At 43.9% G+C, this 22745-nt stretch overlaps 1 long non-coding RNA gene across 1 annotated transcript; it reads right to left on the bottom strand.

The window, feature by feature from the left end:
- Positions 1 to 1426: 1426 nt before the first annotated feature.
- LOC138266616 (uncharacterized) lies at positions 1427 to 22630 on the bottom strand. Its single transcript, XR_011199578.1, has 4 exons — positions 22576 to 22630; positions 3588 to 3618; positions 1546 to 1658; positions 1427 to 1464 (listed from the first exon to the last, which is right to left on the bottom strand). It is a non-coding gene; the product is annotated as an uncharacterized lncRNA (long non-coding RNA).
- Between the last annotated feature and the right edge of the window lie 115 nt (positions 22631 to 22745).

Here is a 22745-nt window from a genome sequence, read left to right as displayed (position 1 = left end):
GGGCTATCACAAAGATGATGCTGCACACCTGCACAGGTTCCACACACAAACCAAGCAGTTATTGAAAAATAAGAGCTTGTGACACAACAGGTTTTTTCTAGCAGGTATGACATGGTGAGGCTAGTACCTGCAGAATTTATAATCTTCTTAGAGGAGTGGTACAGGAACAGCACTGATGCACGAAACCGCAAAATGGGAAATCCATCATTTTCACTTGATGGTTTGTGTGAAACGGTCAGAAACTGATTGGGTATCACTCACATCTACAGCTCATGGATAAATCATTCCAGGGTGGAAATCAAGAAAGGTACGCACCTGAAGGCACCACTACCAATTAACACCTATTTCTTCTTGTGGAAACAACAACAAAAGAATCTGTAAAGCGAAAAAGAAAAGTATGACTTAGATAAAACCCAGTGTGTCGCTGAACTGTACTCGTCATGGGTGACATGTATTAACTAGAGGTCTTAAAAAGTCTATAATACACAGCCCCTTTATAAAAATTAACCTATTTATTTTTAGCAGATGCTTCTTATGTGCACAGACCACAGCACAATGAGTGGTAGTATATTTGTGTTTGCAGGTGTGTGTATGAACTCCTAGTGGAGCTCAGTGGATAAATAAAAATACACCCCCTTTTCTTAAGGACTCAAGGTATCCAACATTCAATCAATGCTGTCCATCAGCAAAATGACCCACCTTCACTGCCATTCCGTATGTACATTTACATAGCATACATGACTGTTTGTCCTGCACAGCACAACTCAACCACCATATTCCATGTGTTGTCCTAAAGTAGCTACCCAGAAAGTAACTCCGTTATTTCCACTCTTGAGATGCTATGAACATCACTGCTATGAGAGGTCCTGCTAAAGCTCAATAAGTATACAAGAAAACATGGAGCCTGATTCACAAAGGTAAACAAACTTTTGTGTAAGTTACATGTTTTGGTAGTCACGAACTACAAGTTAATAGTAAATTTAGGACTGCGGAGGATCCGAAGTCAGAGCAGAGAACTCCACACATAAAAATATAGGCTGGCCTATTAGTAAGTTTACAACTGCAGAAACTCAACAGTTGGGGGGAGAGCTCTGCACATAAAAAGATAGGCCTATGCTCAATTTTTATATGTGAAGTTCTCTGCCCCAACTGCAGACTCTCCACAGCAGAAACTTAACATTGACTCGTAGTTTGTGAATACCAAAAAATATTTAAACTTACACAAAAGTAAGTTTACCTTTGTGACTGAGGCCCTATGTCTGTTTTTGTGTTCTTTGTGTGTATGTTTGTGTGCTTCATAATATCCTGGTGACTGGATCTCAGTCTGTGCTCACTTATATTCAAGGAATTAAGAAACTTCTAGTTTGTTACACCATTTTCTCTTTTCAGTTAAAATATATAATAATTAACACATTAGTTGTATACCTGTGCCACCATTTTTTTCTGGCCAGCGTCTCCCTGGATCTATAAAACAAAACATGTGAAAAGAAGCTGCAGTTTTCATTCAACTTTGGCTTTGCTTATACCAACAAACTATTTGCTCACCTTCGTAACGCTTCTTCTGGTGGCGCATTGGAGGTATTCAAAAGGTGAGCAATCCACAGGTAGATGTATACATCAGAAACAGACACACACACCTTTCTCAAAGAGTACAGTCCCTATAAAATGAAATCCAGTAGTTAAGGAAGTTCCTCCTGTCATACCTCTCTCACTGCTCAGGTGAGAACACTACTAACCACTGAGTACCAGGGTGCAGGGCGCCATCTCTCATATCGCAGAAATAATAAGATTCCACTTCCGACCAAGGGAGCATCTAGACTTTCTCTTTTTGTGCTTTTTATAATGTTTCTCAAGTCAGTGCTCATGAATGATGCTCAATTAACACAATGGGGGACTGAGGTCCTGCTATAATTTTATATACTAATGTCACTACCTTGTACCCCTTTGCACAGTGCTGAATACAATAGACAAACGCTCAAAAGTAACTATCTCACCTGCCTGATGGGACGCTTCTTTCGGAACCTTATCTCAGCTGGCCCTATCACCATTAAGTGGTACCCCTTCCAATTAATTGAACTGTTTTTACTTGACTCCATTGAGAACTAAATATTATACAAGCCCAAACTACTATATATTGCTCACCTGCAAAGCATTGTGGATGGAACAGTTTGCACAAGCCACAGAACCCCAAAATAAAGTAAGTAAAATAAATCATTTTGGTATTAATTAGAGTTTGGTGGACTGTTACTCTGTGAAACCGTGGAAGATATCCCTTCTGCTGAATTACAAGTGCCTCTAATACATTTGCAGTGGAGTGGAGGGACATACACCACTTTTGTGACAGAGTATCGTGTCTATCAAATTATAAACAAGGCCCTTAATCTCTAATATAACCTGCATTTTAATTGCATCTGATTTTCTATACTCTGAACACGACACATGTATCTCTCCCACTGTATTCACAACATATCACATCAACAGTTGCTATACATATTTTTAGAAAAAAATATTATTTTATTCAACATATACATACTTCATTATACAGTTTCCAAGCAGAAAAAAGCAAAAGTTCCCTAAGCTAACTAGAAATAAAAATAAAGCATATCAACATACATAAGACAAGACAATAATCTAGAAATACTCCAATTAAGGGCCAACAAAGCCACAATAGCCGAAATGCGCGTCGCCAATAGCAACGGCTAGGCAACGGCCAAGAGTTGGCGAAAGGTTACTGAGTGGCAGTAAGAAGTCTAAATTGCCTACCATGATCTTGGAGGATCACTAAGCGGCCTATGAAAGAGTTACAGTGTTCTCTATGGACAACTATTTCAATAATCACTAGTACGCGAATCTCGAGGATCACCAAGTGGCGCACGAAAGGGCTACAGCGCTCGAAATTAATAATCATCTGCTGGCACTGAATGTGCCCCTATTAGTAGCTGGACAAAAGACTGACAACTGTAGTTTTGGCATAGAACATGGATTTGCTATTATCTATGATAAATTATGAGTAATGAACTCTTTGCCTGATATATAGGTGTGGTTATCATTATGTGATATTTGTTGTTGTATGTTGGTCTGTTGCTATTGTGGGTTTGTGTTTGTCGGTCCCTAATTGGAGTTTTTCTTGATTATTGTCTTGTCATAAGTATGTTGATATGTTTTATTATTATTTCAGGTTAGCTTAGGGAATTTTTGCTTTTTTTCTGCTTGGAAATTGTATAATGAAGTAGTTATCTGTTGAATAAAATAACATTTTTTTCTAAAAATATGTAGAGCAACTATTGATGTGATATATTGTGAATACAGTAGGAGAGATGCATGTGTCGCCTTCAGAGTGTTGCTCCCTTGATTTCTCTCCTTATCTAGTCAGGGACCCCTTCTGTTTTCTACTCTGATTTTCTGTACTACAGCTCCAGCACTGCACGTGAGAGGTGTGACATGGGATATAGCTCAAAGAGAACTTGGTGGTGACACACAGGGTGTGAAAGCTAAAAAGAGTGAGTGCTGGTAAGTGGTGGCAGTCAGTTCACCCTCTTACACTTTCACCAGCATCAACAGTTCAGAAGGTTATCAGGCATACTTACGAAAGAGTTGCATAAGTCTGCTTCCCATTGCCTACACAAGAAAATAAATACAATAGAATTAGAGAGCATTTGGTTGGGTAGAGAAAGAGAGGGATATAAAAAGAGAGAAAGAGCGGGAGAGCTACAAAAGGGGGACAGAGAGGCAATAGGACAGAGTAAAATAGAGAGAGGAAGAGAAGAATGAGGAAAGAGAAAGAGAGACGACCGGCAACGACAGACAGAAAGAGAAAAAATATCACAGTAAACGGAGACTGACTCAATCTTTTAGACAAGCAAGACTAGTAGTTATGTCTCCTTGAAGGAGATTGGTAAAATGGCTTGACCCTCACTGATTTACACAGCTATCACCGCTAGTCCTACAAATACCAGTTAGGAGGAGAAATGTCTTTTCATTGTCACAGATGAATTTCCAATTTGACCTGATCCTTATTACAATATATTACAGGGCGAGCATGATTCTTCATACAGAGTAATTTTATACTGAAGCAGTCGGATCAGATACCCTTATCAAGGGAGATAAAGAAATTCAAGCTAGGCCCTCAAGATAGCTCTATTTGTATTCATAAGTGAGCCCTGAAGAAGCTATTTTTCACGAAACATGTGTTGGCTGTTAACAATTACTCTGTATGAGGAATCCAGGTTGTCATGTATTATTTTGTAAGAAGAACCATGCCAAATTGGAAACTGATCTGGGACAATGCATTTCTCAAACTGAACATTCATCTGTGACAATAAAGAGCACTTTCTATAACCTATTCACAGTTCAAGGACTTTATATTGTCTATTAGATAATCAATTGTATCCTGCCGTTGGTTATATAAATGTGAATGGTTATGCCCTGTTTGAGTTGATGGGTGGTAGGCAGACTTCACTTTTTTCTTCCAAGGGGGACCTTAGTATAGCAAGGATGGTCCTACGTGTCCCAAAGAATGCTTGTTTCAATAACAAATATAAAGAATTCTAGAAGATAAAGCCATTACCTTCTTCCAGAGCCTCAGGTGAAAGATGCTGTAAAGTAAACAATACAAATTATTGTTGTGATTTACAAACAAACCTACCCTTGCGTCTACCACTCAGACACGGAGGGCCTGATTCAACAAGGTACATTTAGACTTGAAATCCAACTTTAGACCTGAAGTCTATGTTAGACCTTAAGTTTAACTCTAGACCTAAAGTATAGGCTAGATCTGAAGTCTAAGTTTGGACTTCAGGTCTAAAGTTAGACTTCAGATTTCAATTACACTTCAGGACTAAGTCTACCTTTGTGAATCGGGCCCTGACTGATGTTAATGTCAGTCCCCACTACCTCTCCCCTGCCAGAGCAACCACTGACTCCCACAGAGTTCCACCATTGTGTCTTGCTCAACTCTTGGCACTGATCGGTGCACCCACATCCCAAGGTTCAAAACACAGCTGTGGATTTTACCTGAAGACTCGGCGTGAAACCACTACAGTGATAGATCTGAGGTACCCCACTTACAGCGAGATGAACAACAGAACGAGCTGTTATTTAGTAGATAAGGTGAGAGTTTTGCAATCCCGGTGACGCACTCCAACTCCTAACTCATCCTTGCTTGATCATTCTCTATGGTTGCTCTGGCAACCACGTGTGAAGTATCCCACGCTGGAGAAACGTCTGTAGCACAGCAAGCATCTATCTCAACCAGAAACTGATGGGGAGACTCGGATTATAAACACAAAGAGGGTTTTAGACACATGCTTATGACCTTGAAGAGGGTTCCCCAAGGTTAGATACTTTTGGTGGTACAAACAAGCTGAAATAAAAGAGCGACCCGCAGAAATCTAAGGCTATGCAGAGTCTCTGACAGAAACTCTGACAGGTATTAGTGGTATTACATGATGTTGAGAATTGCCAGCATTTACAAACATAAATGTGGATGGGATTGGCCAAAGTTTGGGTGTATCCTAGTTGGACATCCTCCCTACCTGTGGTGGACTGTCCAAAGCTTCCTGGGTGTCCTAGATGTTTGAAAGTATTTGTTGCTTCTCCATCCCTTCCGGAGGCACAGTCTTAGGGTTATAAAATGTGTACCTAGGTGTGATGATCCAAGTTTAGTACACAGACATGTAAATCACTTGTCCAAAACTAGGATACCCACTCATGATTAGAAACTGCATTCTATCCTGGCAATTCCATTTACAAATCACAGATCTTGTGGCCCTTGATTGTCATCCAGAAGATAGGCATTAGTTGGCCTGTCACATGTGGAGAACTTGCAGCATTTTTTACGTGACTAATGGCTGAACAATGATGCATAGGCCATTTAAGTTGTTACACATCTTTTAGAGCATTGCTGTGCTGTTAGATAGGACATGTGTAGGCAGCGTTGGCATGTACTTCCTCAGGGACAATCTGTGATCTGTATGGTGATATGGCCTGTTTCAGCTACATTAGATGTATTCACTGATTTTCTTCAGTAGCTTTATCACACAATGAAGTACCTAATGTTTGGCTTTATCTTTTTTTTAACAGCAGCCAATATGAATGCCATCCAGATTCAGGAGTTTTAGTGCCGGGCGATGCATTACCGCCACATTCTGGATGTGGAGTCTGGGTTCCGCCACATGGCACGGCGTCATCGCCATGAACCCATCAACTCAAACAGGGCATAACCATTCACATTTATATAACCAACGGCAGGATACAATTGATTATCTAATAGACAATATAAAGTCGCCATCGCCATGAAAGAGCCTCATGAGTGTGGAGGGCATTTGCCCAAGGGGGCCCTTTGGTGTCCACAACAGCCGCCACCACCAGCACCACCACTACCACACAGGTGGCACCAAGCATATCAGGCACCACTGCAGGACCATCGACCTCCACTGCGATCGGGGGCCAGGAAACACCACTAGACACCAGGGATTTCACTTTGGGGGGGCGGCCCCCCTCGGAAAACGGGACGCCCCCCCCCGGGCATATTTTTTTATTAAAAAAAAAAGGTAGGTGCCACCCCCCCCCAGGGGAATTTGTTTTTTTCCCCCAAAAAGTAAAATAAAAAAAAATAAAAAATAAAATGACAGGGGGTCGCCGTGGGCAGGGTGACCCCCTGTGGGGGCAATTTTATTTTTTTAAGATGTTGTAGGGTTTCCCTGGGGGCCTTTATGGCCCCCAAGGAAACCATACAACAACTAAAAAAAATAGATGTATATATAGATCTATATATATATATCTATGTAGATAGATATATCTATGTACATGGATATATCTATGTATATATATATATATATATATATATATATATATATATATATATATATATAGAGGTAGATCTATATATATCAATCAAAGAGATTTATAAAGCGCACTACTCACCCATGAGGGTCTCAAGGCACGGGGGGACGGGGGGAAGGAAAGGGGCTGGGAGGTTCACTGTTCGAAAAGCCAGGTTTTGAGGCCCTTGCTGAAAACAAATAGGTTTTGGGTCTTGCGAAGGTGGGTTGTGAGTGCGTTCCAGGTTTTGGGTGCAAGGTGCAAGGTAGGAGAAGGATCTGCCCCCGGTAGTGGTGTGTTTGATGCAGGGGACAGAGGCGAGAGAGAGGTCAGCTGAGCGGACGTTTCGTGTGGGGGTGTGGAAGGTGACTCTCGTTGAGGTAGGCAGGGCCTGTGTTGTGGAGTGATTTGTGTGCGAGGATGAGGATCTTGAAGGTGATCCTTTTGTCAATGGGGAGCCAGTGGAGGGATTTGAGGTGTGGAGAGATGTGTTCGTGTCGGGGGAGGTCGAGGATGAGTCGTGCTGCTGAGTTCTGGATGCGTGTAGTTTGCGCTTGAGTTTTAGGGTGGTGCTGGCGTAGAGGGCGTTTCCGTAATCAAGCCTGCTGCTGATGAGTGCGTGAGTGACAGTTTTTCTGGTCTCTGTGGGGATCCATTTGAATGTTTTTCAGTATACGGAGTGTGTTGAAGCATGAGGAGGTGAGAGCGTTGATTTGTTGGGTCATCGAGAGGGAGGAGTCTAGGATGATGCTGAGGTTGCGTGCGTGGTTGGCGGGGGTGGGTGCAGGGCCTAGCGTGGTGGGCCACCATGAGGGGTCCCAGGTGTTTTTGTGTGGGCCAAAGAGGATTATTTCGGTTTTGCTTGAGTTGAGTTTCAGGTGGTTGGCTGTCATATATATATCACTTTTGTCAATGTGTGTGTGGTTTCCCTGGGGGGAAAAGGGTCCGACTTGTCTAGTGGCAGTTTTAGTGCCATAAAGAAGCGCAGAAGGTTTATATGCCTACTGCAAAGAGCAAATCTGTATTTTATGTAAATAGCTGAGTACATTAGTAAAGTCAGCCATTACCTGCGCTAGAATACCAATGAAATGTATGTGCGGGGTGGAGGGCGGCTATGGAGAGATGAAGGGCACTTTTGCTGGGTGGTAATGAGGGAATCCGAGGAGGAGGGAGTGGGAGCACCAATAATGATTGTTGGACTGGGCTCAGGAGGTGCTAAAGACTGTGACGAATGGTATGTGACAAGGTGTTTTTTGAGTGTCTTGAAAGTACGTGCTGATTGAGGGAAGAAGCGCAGGTAAGGTGGCCTCTACTGTTGCATGTATCTCACACACACCATCGATTTTGTGACTGTCTACGTAGGCTAGTGTTTTAGAGCAACAGTTTAGCCGATAGCAGAGATGGCATCTTGATGGATGACTGCTGCCTGCACTCGGGTTATAGAGGACCGCTCTGACATAGGATCAGAGACTGAGACATCAGATACTGAGACAGCATCTGAGGGATAGGACAATGGCGCAGACTCTGGGAGTGATTTTTCAATCAGAGGAGTCCCATTCGATAACTCCTCTTCCAGTACATTATGAGGGAGGTGATGAGGACAGTCCTGCTGTCCCTTCGCAAGCTGTTCGTGCACCTGGGTAATAGTGGGTTAGGCCAACCCAGAGAGCAGGTGAATGCGGCGGAGAGCAGGTGAATGCGGCGGCAAGCAGAGAGAGAGAGTGCTTTCTTGGGAGCTCCCCAATTTAGTTCAGCCCCAAATTCCACCACCCAAATCATATTGTGGAGACATCAAAATTATCTATGGCAAAACAAACTGGTTTTGTAAGGCAGGCACCTGTGTTTTTGGTCCTGGATTTGGCGGCCATATAGAGAAACACACTAAACCCAAACATTTCTGGAAACTAGACATTCGGGGGAGTCCACAGAGGTGTGACTTGTGTGGATTCCCCAAAGTTTTCTTACCCATAATACCCTGCAAAGCTGAAATGTTGAAAAAAAACTAAATTTTTCTTGCATTTCTGTCACACAAACTACAGGAATATGCTGGGATCCACAACATTCCTACCACCCAGTGACTCCTCACCTGTCCTGATAAAAACACAACCCCACTTGAGTGCCTACACCTAGTGCCTGTGTCAGGAATGGATCACCCCAGGGTCAACAGCTGCCTCACGTAAGGACCAACATTGACCGTTGTGTGATCTATTCCTGTCGCGGGCACCAGGCCTAACCACACAAGTGAGGTATCATTTTTATCGGGAGACTTGGGGGAACGCTGGGTGGAAGGAAATTTGTGGCTCCTCTCAGATTCCAGAACTTTCTGTCACCGAAATGTGAGGTAAACTTGTTTTTTTAGCCACTTTTTGAGGTTTGCAAAGGATTCTGGGTAACAGAACCTGGTCAGAGTCCCACGAGTCACCCCATCTTGGATTCCCCTAGGTGTCTAGTTTTCAAAAATGCACAGGTTTGGTAGGTTTCCCTATGCGCCGGCTGAGCTAGAGGCCAAAATCTACAGGTAGGCACTTTGCAAAAAACAGCTCTGTATTTTGTCAAAAAATGGCATGTTTCCACATTGTGTTTTGGGGCATTTCCTGTCGCGGGCGCTAGGCCTACCCACACAAGTGAGGTATAATTTTTATATCGGGAGACTTGGGGGAACGCTGGGTGGAAGGAAATTTGTGGCTCCTCTCAGATTCCAGAACTTTCTGTCACCGAAATGTGAAGAAAACTTGTTTTTTTAGCCACTTTTTGAGGTTTGCAAAGGATTCTGGGTAACAGAACCTGGTCAGAGCCCCACGAGTCACCCCATCTTGGATTCCCCTAGGTGTCTAGTTTTTAAAAATGCACAGGTTTGGTAGATTTCCCTATGTGCCGGCTGAGCTAGAGGCCAAAATCTACAGGTAGGCACTTTGGAAAAAACAGCTGTGTTTTCTATCAAAAAATGGGATGTGTCCATGTTGTGTTTTGGGGCATTTCCTGTTGCGGGCACTAGGCCTACCCACACAAGTGAGGTATCATTTTTATCGGGAGACTTGGGGGAACATAGAATAGCAAAACAAGTGTTATTGCCCCTTATCTTTCTCTACATTTTTTCCTTCCAAATATAAGAGAGTGTGTAAAAAAGACGTCTATTTGAGAAATGCCCTGCAATTCACATGCTAGTATGGGCACCTCGGAATTCAGAGATGTGCAAATAACCACTGCTCCTCAAAACCTTATCCTGATCCCATTTTGGAAATGCAAAGGTTTTCTTGATACCTCTTTTTCACTCTTCATATTTCAGCAAATGAATTGCTGTATACCCAGTATAGAATGAAAACCAACTGCAGGGTGCAGCTCATTTATTGGCTCTGGGTACCTAGGGTTCTTGATGAACCTACAAGCCCTTTATATCCCCGCAACCAGAAGAGTCCAGCAGACAAAACAGTATATTGCTTTCAGAAATCTGACATCGCAGGAAAAAGTTACAGAGTAAAACATAAAGAAAAATCGCTGTTGTTTTCAGCTCAATTTCAATATTTTTTTATTTCAGCTGTTATTTTCTGTAGGAAAACCTTGTAGGATCTACACAAATGACCCCTTGCTGAATTCAGAATTTAGTCTAGTTTTCAGAAATGTTTAGCATTCTGGGATCCAGCATTGGTTTCACAACCATTCCTGTCACTAACTGGAAGGAAGCTGAAAGCACCAAAAATAGTAAAAATGGGGTATGTCCCAGTAAAATGCCAAATTTGTGTTGAAAAATGTGGTTTTCTGATTCAAGTCTGCCCGTTCCCGAAAGGTGGGAAGATAGTGATTTCAGCACCAGAAACCCTTTGTTGATGGCATTTTCAGGGAAAGAACCACAAGCCTTCTTCGGCAGCCCTTTTTCCCATTTTTTTGGAAAAAACGAAATTTTCACTGTATTTTGGCTATTTTCTTGGTCTCACACAAACTCTGGGTACCATTAGAATCCCTAGGATGTTGGAAAAAAAGGACGCAAATTTGGCGTGGTTAGCTTATGTGGACAAAGAGTTATGAAGGCCTAAGCACGAACTACCCCAAATAGCCAAAAAAGGGCTCAGCACTGGGGGCGGAAAAGGCCCAGCAGCTAAGGGGTTAAATGTGATGAGTAAGTTTAGCTTAGGTTAGTTAGGGCCTGTTCTGGGTAATGTGTAGTTAGGATAGGTTAGGTTAGTTGTGGTGTTTCCCCAGGTTTTATCTTCCTATTTTACTGTTAAATATGTAGGTACTACTTTACATTATGTGTCAAATGCTTGGGGATCAGGGCCTTGCCATGGCTGAACAGTGTCCCTTTAGTATTTGCATTTGTGTCCCATCCTGCAACCAATTCCCAATTGAGCTGTTACATTGGCAGCTACACCAGAGCTACTTTGCTAAGATTCACTCATACATTGCACGCACAACTCAAGGTTACTATTGGTCCCAATGTATTGTTAATTTTTGATGTATGTTTTCAATCTCACATACTTTGGGACCAAATTTGGTATTAAGGACACTGTGTTACGTCCGCCTGCAGCCTGATGTTCAAGTGAAGCCTTAGAAGGTGAGTGGTGGTATGATCTCATGTAGCATGGTATACATAACTCACACCTATCATTTGTTACATTGTTCAGCCAGGTTACTTATTTGTACGTACACTCATACACCTCCATTCCTCCTGTATGTTGTGTGTGAGGAAAAACTTGGGTCATACGTAAAGATTATACTGAAGAAAAATTTGAAGACAATTTTTGGCTTAGACATCGCTTGAGGAAGACTTATTCTGTCCAACAGATCATTATACTGTATAGTTTCTATTTGCCTCAGAATTAACCCTCAGGAAGGGCAGATGATGGTACAATCCAGACCCCAGTGCATAGTTATCAGCCCATATTCTTTCAGGGAAGTTGTATTGACATTCTATAATCATTGACATGAGGCAAACATCACTGATCTCCCTCACGGTTGATGTGTCACATTACACATAGACAAAGTGGTTGTGTAAGTGCTATTTATTATAAAGTGCTGTATTGCTTTATTTACATTGTCCATGATTGTGAGTCCATTAGTGTGACACCTTCCATTGTGATCCTCCACAAGTGCAAAAGGACATGTCATTGGACATGCTGGGGTGAAGTGTCAGACAGTGCAGAGGGACAGGATTTGCCAATGAGTTAGTGAGAAACAATCACAGGGCAGGGTGACAAGATAAACAGTGGGCTGAAGAACAGTGCTTGAGTGCAGTTGTTTCAAGACTGGCATGTTACAAAGCACAAGACCTTGGTAATAGGTGGCCATGTGGCAGGGACTAGTGCTACCAGGTACTCTTACGGGTGAAGGTGACCTGTTCCACGTTTTAATCTTCTGATGTGTGTGTTGTCTCCTCTGCCCTTGGTGGTGGTGGTTGTGAAGGGGCATCACACACCTCAGTGTTTGAAGACGTGGAGTCAGACATCCCGGTAGCTGCCAACTGTGGGTCTATTAAGGGCAGTACTGCAGCAAGGAGGAGCTACTGGTTCTTAAGAATAGCAGCCACATTACTGTTGTAGGCAGCCTGGTCGGCCCTGAGGGGGTCAATATTGCATTTGTGCAGGCGTTGACAGGATTGTTGTTGGAGGTGTTGTGTCAACTCTTACAGCTGTGCTGATTTCCTTCACACTTTTCTTCAGGTTCTTGCAGGATATATGTTCACCCTTGCATGGCTGCTGCCTGTTCTGCACTTGACATCATGCACGAACGCACCCCCTCTAGGCTGGCTGCCATATTTTGTATCCCCACCCGCACCTCCTTGGCCAGCTCCCGCTGTACTCCAACTACAGTTCTCTCAAAGCTGGTGCCAGTGTCGTCAGAGTCCTCAGCTGGGTTGGAGATGGCAGGTCGTACAATTGGGGTGGTGGGTGGGTCCTCTGTGATGGCTGCTGTATCTGCGCTCCTCCTTGCGACTGAAGGTGGGGTCTGGAGGGTTCCAAGAACATCTTGGAGGGTCTGCTGGCTGATGTTTGTCAGCTCGTCATCCATGTCATCAGGGAAGTCCAGGACAGGCATGTCCCCAGGAGAGCCTTCGTCCTCTGCAATGAGATATTGTACAATTAGTGTGTCTGTCTTGTTGGATTTGTAATGTGACGTGCCTGCCTTCTTATTTGTTGCACATTGTGATCTTGGTTCCTGTTCATTTTTCCTGTCTATAATATTAGCATCATCCCAGGCCTATGCCCCACCTGCATGTCATATGTAGTGTGTTCAGTTTGGGGACTTTTCAGCATCACATCCGCTAGGTGTTGGTTCTGGCCTATTTGTGAAGTGCCACCTTCTTGTCCTACTTAACCCTCCGTCCACTTCCATTCTCATGGTGAGGCCTTGCACTGGCTGTGGTTTTTCTGATGGCACTTGCACCACACTTCACAATCTGGAACTGAGCCAGTTTGATATTTCACATCCAGCTATATGTTGCTGAGACCTAGCATATACTATGTATAGCATTGGCATGGCACACTACAGATGTCAGCATTGGTAGTGTGTAATGTTGATGTTGGGGAATGCGTGCTACATTGGATTGCACTGATGGTCCTAGCAGTGTTCCATTTCCTCTTTTGACTGAGTGTGAATTTCACTAGCCAGTGACATATGTCCTCCCCCTCAATGCTGTTGTCTGAGCAGTATGACATTTGGGATGTTGCATGGTGTCATTGGAGCTATTGTGACCCAGGCACAGGGTGAACCCTGACATATGCAGCATAGGTATGACATTAGTGCTGTGTACCTCATAATGTTTATGACAATGGCTGATGTCTGTAGCAACTATGGACATTAACATTTGACAGGATTAGAACATTTATATTGATTACAGGGGATTAATAATGTTGTCATCCTGAACCCTCTAATTTGGATGTGTTTGATCCATGGGAACGTTACTGCCATTAGCTACTTGACCTGCACACACAGCAGAGGTGGTAGTGACAACTGTTGTCAATGTTAAATTCCACTTGCAGATATGGCCTGAGACTGTTAATTGAGCCCTTGTTCATGTAGGGAGAATACCAGCTGTCGTGTGACAGCAGGCCAGTTTTACGTTGTACCCTACCCTCCTGGACTGGCTTTACCTTTCCAACATCCTTGGCATGGCAGCACACCCCCATGCAAAGGTTGTTGGTGTAGCGTAGTACTGTGCCCCAGGTTTCCTCTGAACAGCCAATGCCCCCGTGCCGTGCCCCTTTACCCATGCCACTCCCTGAATATCATAACTTACATGCATTGTGTAGTGGGTATGTCCCCCCCGCTTGCAGTTAACATTTGTGCATTTTAATTCCCCTTGCGACTTACCCTGCATCTGTGTTGTCTTCTGGTAGTCTGCGCTGTCCCTGTGACGATCTCTTCAGGGAAGACGGCTGCCACCATCTCCTCAATGTGGTCCAGAGGCTCCTGCGGTGCTGGACTCCCACCTCCAGTCTGCAGTGCTGCCTTCCTGTTCCTGGCCATCTTTTCCTTGGTCCTGCACTTGCAGTCATGCCAGCGTTTCTTGCACTCGATGACTGTTCTCCGTACTTCTGCCACACTGTTTATCTTGTCAACAATTTGTTGCCATATTGCCTCTCTCCTACTGATAGGCAACTTTGAGGTGACAAAAAGTTGGTGCTGGTGTTCCGTCACCTCTTTCACCAGAATTTCCTGCTCCTCTGCACTGAAGCAACACTTTCTTTTCTTCTTCCCCCTCTCCTGGGTCTTGTGTGGGTCCTTCTGGCTGGTTCCTGGTCTGTTGTCATCTTCCTGGGGTCTGTCCAAGCATCTGGGATCCATTTTGGCTCTCCTTAGCACATTTTGCTGTGTTTGTGCTGCTTTTTGACCCTATTGCGTAAAAAAAAGGCATGTACATGGTTTGCGAGGTCGTAAACTGTCTCACAGTCATTTTCGCCACGTTAATGTATTTTTTCTTTACAACGTGACGCATTGGTTTGAGTAAAAAAAAAAAAAAAAAGAATCACACTTGTGGTTTGTGCCTCTGTGCGTCAAAGTATAAATTTGATGCCCGAGTGGCGCAAATAAATGGCATTAGCCGGCTGTAAAATATTTGACGCAAAACTGCGTCAGCGCAGTTTTGCCTCAAAAAGTATAAATATGGCCCTTTGTCACTATCTAGCTCAGTGTAGATAGCATTGTGCTGATCCTATGCTTAAAAACATTGCTAGATAAACAGACATTTGAGATGTGCAAATCTAGAGTATTGCAGGGTTCTCCTTACTGGAGCTGCTCTCCACCTAAACTCTTTGCGTCACTCTAACCCTGAAAGGGATTTGTTTTGACTTATACTGGGTGCTCCCTTATGTCTGACAAACCTAAAGCTCTCTGATGTGCTCTGAGAGCAAAACATGTGTCAGAGGTTGCTTTTATTCATTCCAGGTTGGCTTGGATGGTATTTTACCAGTCCAAAGCTGTAATGCTGTGCCTGGAGTGGTTAATGGCTTTTGTTATTTTATAGCTCGGCAAGGTTGACATTGTGTCAAACCTATGCTTAAAGACTTTCCTGTACAAATGGCAAAAGACTGATACTATCTAGCTCGGCGTGGATAGCACTGTGCTGATCCTATGCTTAAAAACTTTGGTAGATATACAGACATTTGATTTGAGCAAATCTAGAGCATCATTGGTGTTGCAGTGTGCTCCTTACTGGAGGCTGCTCTCCACCAAAACTTGGGAACTACCCAGATTTCTCACTTTTTTTTGGCATAATTTATGCGTCACTCTAACCCTGAAAGGGATTTGTTTTGACTTATGTTGGGTGCTCCCTTGTGTCTGGACAAACCTAAAGCTCTCTGATGAGCTCTAATGAGTGAAACATGTGTCAGGGTTTTTTTATTAATTCCAGGTTGGCTTGGATGGTATTTTACCAGTCCAAAGCTGTAATGCTGTGCCTGGAGTGGTCAATGGCTTTTGTCATTTTATAGCTCGGCAAGGTTGACATTGTGTCAAACCTATGGTTAAAGACTTTCCTGTACAAATGGCAAAACTCTTGGATACTATCTAGCTCGGCATGGATAGCACTGTGCTGATCCTATGCTTAAAAACGTTGGTAGATAGACATTTGATTTGAGCAAATGTAGAGTATCACTGGTGTTGCAGGGTGCTCCTTACTGGAGCTGCTCTCCACCTAAACTTGGCAACTACCCAGACTTCTCTCTCCTTTTTGCATAATTTATGTGTCACTCTAACCCTGAAAGGGATTTGTTTTGACTAATACTGGGTGCTCCCTTGTGTCTGGACAAAGCTAAATCTCTCTGATGAGCTCTAATGAGAGCAAAACATGTGTCAGAGGTTGCTTTTATTCATTCCAGGTTGGCTTTGATGGTATTTTACCAGTCCGAAGCTGTAATACTGTGCTTGGAGTGGTAAATGGCTTTTGTCGTTTTACAGCTCGGCAAGGTTGACATTGTGTCAAACCTATGGTTAAAGACTTTGTTGTACAAATGGCAAAAGACTGTCACTATTTAGCTTGGTGTGGATAGCACTGTGCTGATCCTATGCTTAAAAAGTTTGCTGGATAAACAGACATTTGAGATGAGCAAATTTAGAGTGTCGCTGGTGTTGCAGGATGTGCCTTACTGGAGCTGCTCTTAACCTAAACTTGGGAACTACCCATAATTTATGCGTCACTCTAAACCTGAAAGGGATTTGTTTTGATATATCTATATATAGATATATATAAATAAGCATAAACAATAAAGGGAATGTGGGGTGAAGCACTCAGGAGTTTCGCACGGTAAGACTGAAGTTCAGTAAGTTCCTCACCCACAATTGCTATTACAGGTTCTGACTGCTAATACCTATATATTGGATATGTATGCAATGGCAGGGTCTGTGGATCTGACCCTTATGCTGATGTTAAAAAGTAACTGAAAGACAATACTCACAGTAAACAAAAAAAGACCATCTAGATTGTCAGCTGAGCCCCCGGATCCTGGCGATCAAACAGGAACACAAGGTGGTAACAGCAAGGGATTAGAACTAAATACAACTACGATAGAGAAGGAGCTAGCAAGGAGGAGTGCTTAACAGGAAAGAAAGGAAAACAAAGGGGACACGTGGGAGAAAACAAGTAACAAACATACAAGGAAACTAGAAGCAAGACAGCAGGAAAAAAAGCAAACTATGAACTGGAACAAAGAAATGGAAAGAAAGGCAAGGACTGGGAAAAGGAAAATGCAGAAGGAGAGGCTTCAAGGGAGAACAAGGCGTGCTGGTGCAGGAACTAAGGAAACCAGGAAACACTGCAGGCAGAAACAGTATAAGGAATAACTGAGGCTCAGGAGTCAAGTAGCAGTGCAGGGAGTGCTAGTTCACTAGGAAGGATTTGCTACAGCACATGAACAAGGATAGCTACAGCTCAGGAACAAGGAAAAACTATGGCTCAGGAACTCAGCAACTAGGAATAACAAAATCTCAGGAAACAAGGGAGGAATAACTAAGGCACTGTAACAGGAAAATTGAATAATTATGGCTCAGAAACTTCAGGAAACAAGGGTTGGTCTCACTGGAAAACATATACAATGATCTACACTAGGCTGAAGTGAGCTGAGTCTTTAAAGGGCTCACAGTAGTCACGTCCATCAGGTGTAAAACAGCCTAGCAACAGTCAGCCACAGGTGTGCTGAATTCCTCCACCCATTCGTAGCTGCATGGGTGCAAATGAAGCAATGAGCAGGGGATTACAGTTATTGGAGTTCCAAACACGTGCAGACCAGCTTCCACAGACCCTGGCATGGATTGGGAATGGATGATAATTTCCGAAGAGGGTCCAAATGGCTGGAAGTCAGAATATGCATATAGGGAAATGTCTGGAAGCTTATTAGAGCATTGAAAAGTCCCAAATTTGGCTCCCTGGTGGTGGGCTTGGAAGTGCAGGGAGCGAATCGTGACAAAAACATTGTTTTGCACACTTCTGTCATTGGATTTTACTTGGGCTATGTTTGGGTGATATTTGTGCTACCTGTGGACTCTTTTTCTCTGGTGGCCACCTTGGGAGACTTATTTCTTATGAAGCTTCCTAATTTACTATAGTATCTTCAGTAGAAAATGATTTCAGTTTTCCACTTTTATTCCATCAAGATAGCTTTCAGACGTGCCACATTTCTGGCATAAATTCAGAAGGTTAGCACTCTAGTTGGACATTGGAACTCTGTAGAGAAGCTGCTGATCACTAGGGAGTTAACTGGCAGTCTACAGCTGTAGTTAAAAGTGCATTTTCAGTCGGCGTGTGTAAGGAAATGCCCCCTTGGCATGGTTACTCCCTGACTTTTTGCCTTTGCTTATGCCAAGTTATGATTTGAAAGTGTGCGGAGGCCTGCTAACCAGGCCCCAGCACCAGTGTTCTTTCCCTAAAACTGTACCTTTGTTTCCACAATTGGCTCACCCTGGCACCCAGGTAAGTCCCTTGTAACTGGTACCCCTGGTACCAAGGGCCCTGATGCCAGGGAAGGTCTCTAAGGGCTGCAGCATGTCTTATGCCACCCTGGGGACCCCTCACTCAGCACAGACACACTGCTTACCAGCTTGTGTGTGCTGGTGGGGAGAAAATGACTAAGTCGACATGGCACTCCCCTCAGGGTGCCATTCCAACCTCACACTGCCCATGGCATAGATAAGTCACCCCTCTAGCAGGCCTTACAGCTCTAAGGCAGGGTGCACTATACCATAGGTGAGGGCATAAGTACATGAGCACTATGCCCCTACAGTGTCTAAGAAAAACCTTAGACATTGTAAGTGCAGGGTAGCCATAAGAGTATATGGTCTGGGAGTCTCTCCTACACAAACTCCACAGCACCATAATGGCTACACTGAAAACTGGGAAGTTTTGTTTCAAACTTCTCAGCACAATAAATGCACACTGATGCCAGTGTACATTTTATTGTGAAATACACCCCAGAGGGCATCTTAGAGATGCCTCCTGAAAACCTACCAGACTTCCAGTGAGGGCTGACTAGTTTTGCCAGCCTGCCACACACCAGACATGTTGCTGACCACATGTGGAGAGTGCCTTTGTCACTCTGTGGCTAGTAACAAAGCCTGTACTGGGTGGAGGTGCTTCTCACCTCCCCCTGCAGGAACTGTAACATCTGGGGGCGAGCCTCAAAGGCTCACCCCCTTTGTTACAGTGCCACAGGGCATCCCAGCTAGTGGAGATGCCCGCCCCCTCCGGCCACGGCCCCACTTTTGGCAGCAAGGCCAGAGGAGATAATGAGAAAAACAAGGAGGAGTCACTGGCCTGTCAGGACAACCCCTAAGGTGTCCTGAGCTGAGGTGACTGACTTTTCGAAATCCTCCATCTTGCAGATGGAGGATTCTCCCAATAGGATTAGGGATGTGCCCCCCTCCCCTCAGGGAGAAGGCACAAAGAGGGTGTATCCACCCTCAGGGCTAGTAGCCATTGGCTACTAACCCCCCAGACCTAAACACACCCCTAAATTGAGTATTTAGGGGCCCCCAGAACCTAGGAAGACAGATTCCTGCACCCTAAGATGAAGAAGGACTGCTGACCTGAAAGCCCTGCAGAGAAGACGGAGACACCCACTGCTTTGGCCCCAGCCCTACCGGCCTGTCTCCCCACTTCGAGAAAAACTGCAACAGTGACGCGTCCCCGAGGGTCCAGCGACCTCTGAAGCCTCAGAACTCCCGAGGACAGCGGCCCTGTTCCAAAGAAACTACAACTTGCAACAAAGAAACAACTTTTAAAGGACTGCATGTTTCCCGCTGGAAGCGTGAGACTTTCCACTCTGCACCCGACGCCCCCGGCTCGACCTGCGGAGAAACAACACTACAGGGACGACTCCCCGGTGACTGCGACCCTGTGAGTAGCCAGACTTGATCCCTCTGAGCCCCCCCAGTGACGCCTGCAGAGGGAATCCAGAGGCTCCCCCTGACCGCGACTGCCTGCTTTAAAGAACCCGACGCCTGGGAAACCCACTGCACCCGCAGCCCCCAGGACCTGAAGGATCCGACCTCCAGTACAGGAGCGAGGCCCTCTCCCTAGCCCAGGTGGTGGCTACCCCGAGGAGCCCCCCCCTTGCCTGCATTGCTGAAGAGACCCCTGGGTCTCCCATTGAAACCTATTACAAACCAGATGCCTGTTTGCACTCTGCACCCGGCCGCCCCTGTGCCGCTGAGGGTGTACTTTTTGTGCTGACTTGGGTCCCCCCGGTGCCCTACAAAACCCCCCTGGTCTGCCATCCGAAATCGCCGATACCTACCTGCTGGCAGACTGGAACCGGGGACCCCCTTCTCCTTTGAAGCCTATGTGTTTTGGGCACCACATTGACCTCTGCACCTGACCGGCCCTGAGCTGCTGGTGTGGTAACTTTGGGGTTGCCCTGAACCCCCAACGGTGGCCTACCTTGGACCCAACTTTGAACCCTGTAGGTGTTTTACTTACCTGCAAAACTAACCAATACTTACCTCCCTCAGGAACTGTTGAAATTTGCACTGTGTCTAGTTTTAAAATAGCCTATTGCAATTTTTGCCAAAACTGTACATGCTATTTTGCTATTTCAAAGTTCTTATGATACCTGAGTGAAGTACCTTTCATTTAAAGTATTGTGTGTAAATCTTGAACCTGTGGTTCCTAAAATAAACTAAGAAAAGTTGTTTTTCTATATAAAAACCTATTGGCCTGGAATTGTCTTTGAGTGTGTGTTCCTCATTTATTGCCTGTGTGTGTACAACAAATGCTTAACACTACCCTCTGATAAGCCTACTGCTCGACCACACTACCACAAAATAGAGCATTAGAATTCTTTTTTTGCCACTATCTTACCTCTAAGGGGAACCCTTGGACTCTGTGCATGCGATTTCTTACTTTGAAATAATACATACAGAGCCATCTTCCTACAACGTGTCAATGTTTTAATGAAATAGAATAGGAAGATATTTGAGAACTCACTGAAAACATCCTCATTTTTCTTTCTACAGCACTAATCATAATTTTCTAGGACAAAATGAACCTCTTCATTTGGTTCCTTTCTAAATAAATGTTTTAATTTTTACCAGTTTGATTCAATCAAGATGGCTTCAGGTGTGTCACACTGTTATTATAAGTAAGTCTGTTAGCATTCTAGTTGTTCCTTAGAACAGTCTGGGAGGCTGCAGTATAAGACAAGGGAACTGATAGGCTTCTTCTGTTAGAAGTACATATTTTACTGCGAATGTCAGACTTCATTCTCATATGGCTGAGAAAGATATTGTGAAGTTACTGAAAATATGCTATCATTTTAGCTTCATGAGCACCTTCAATAGCCTTGATAGGAAAATAGTTTTCTATCAAACATGATGCATGAAATCCCAGCAGAAGGCTTTTTCACAGGGTAAAATTACCTGAGAACACACAAGAATTCCTACAATTAGTATGGTACCATCAATAAATGATTTATTTATATTGTAACGAAAACCTGTTATCACCCTTTACACGTTCTCCTTTTTGTGACCCTCAAAACCTGCCGTTCACTACAATGCATTTCAATGGGGTGCTATCATATATATTGGTCCCAAGAAGGCTGCCAGCACTTCCTGGTTGAAGCCAATCAGATCTCAGAGCTCAGGATGAGATCTGTGCTTAGGCTCTGCCCAGATATCTATATTTATTTTTCCTTTAGTGATTCCAAAACAGCTCAATGGATTTACACCAAATAACAAAAGGCATGATCTGCACAGCAAGATCTGGCTTCCAGCCAAATTTGGTGTAATTCCGTTCATCGGTTCGGGCTGTAGTCATGTTTAAAGACCCTATGGAAAAATGAATTGGAAAAATATGTTTTAGGACCTCCCCCTTTTTCTGAGCCCGAGCTTGACGAAATACCCCAAAACTTTCAACACAGCAGCTGAACTGACTGTCGAATTAGTTTTGAAAATTTTGTGAAGATTTGTCAAACTTCAAAGTTATTAACATAACATGATTTTCCTATGGAAATTAGGAAATTAGGTCCTAACTATAACTACCTACTGGTGACAGCCAGTAGGTAATATATATATATATATATTCTCCACAAATGGTCCACTTAAGGCTCGCTCTTCTCGTCGGTGCCCACGCCAGGGAAGGACCATTTCCCTATATTAATCATCGCACAACTTTGACACTAGGTCAATGACGCGGCACTCACAGGATTGTTGAATACTTCTTTTAATGTGCAACTGATACCTCCAACACCAACGCGTTTCAACCTACAAGGTCTTGATCACGGTCACATGTAAATATATCACAGAAAGTTCTGGAGTCTCAGGGCTCAAGACACAGCGGTCCATTTGGCGTCCCAGAAACCAGAGAATTCACCAATTTGCATCCATATATCAAAGGGGCCATGGACACCACCAAGATACAGTACGTGATTTAGTTACCCAAAATATCGATACCAATGTGTCTCAGCTGGAGCCTTGATCACGTTAGTTGACAAAAGGAACTGACGTGGTCATTACATACATACATTCATGAATAATAAAAAAGGACAAACAAAATGTGAAAGTGATAACATCTTTGATGGCAGCCGCCATGGTTGCGCAGTTAACAGTCCATATACTTAATATCACCTAAATAGCATGTACACCGCTCTGTTAAAACCTCAATAGCTGAAAAGAGAAAAAATATAATGTAAGAAACCCCATGTTACTCCAAAGCCTCCATCAGACAGTAATGCGGAAGCACCTCAAATGGAATAGTGTGCATATAATTAATGCGTAACCACTTATATTACTGCCCCCAAAGAGACAAAATAATCACTAATAGTGATTGCATACCTTATTGTGAAGTAACACCTGCCTAGATCGTAAAGGATCACAGGTAGTATAATTTGCATGAATGACCTGGAGGGCGAGTCAGAAGCATTCAATTCAAGGCCCATAGGTTCCAAAGCAGCATGGAACGTACAAGTGGCCCACAGAACATACTGCTGAGCACATTGTACTGA

This window comes from Pleurodeles waltl, chromosome 11 (genome assembly GCF_031143425.1).
Source record: "Pleurodeles waltl isolate 20211129_DDA chromosome 11, aPleWal1.hap1.20221129, whole genome shotgun sequence".
Taxonomy (NCBI): Eukaryota; Metazoa; Chordata; class Amphibia; order Caudata; family Salamandridae; genus Pleurodeles; species Pleurodeles waltl.
Note: the sequence above shows the minus strand (reverse complement) of the source record. Positions and strands in the feature narration are given on the sequence as shown.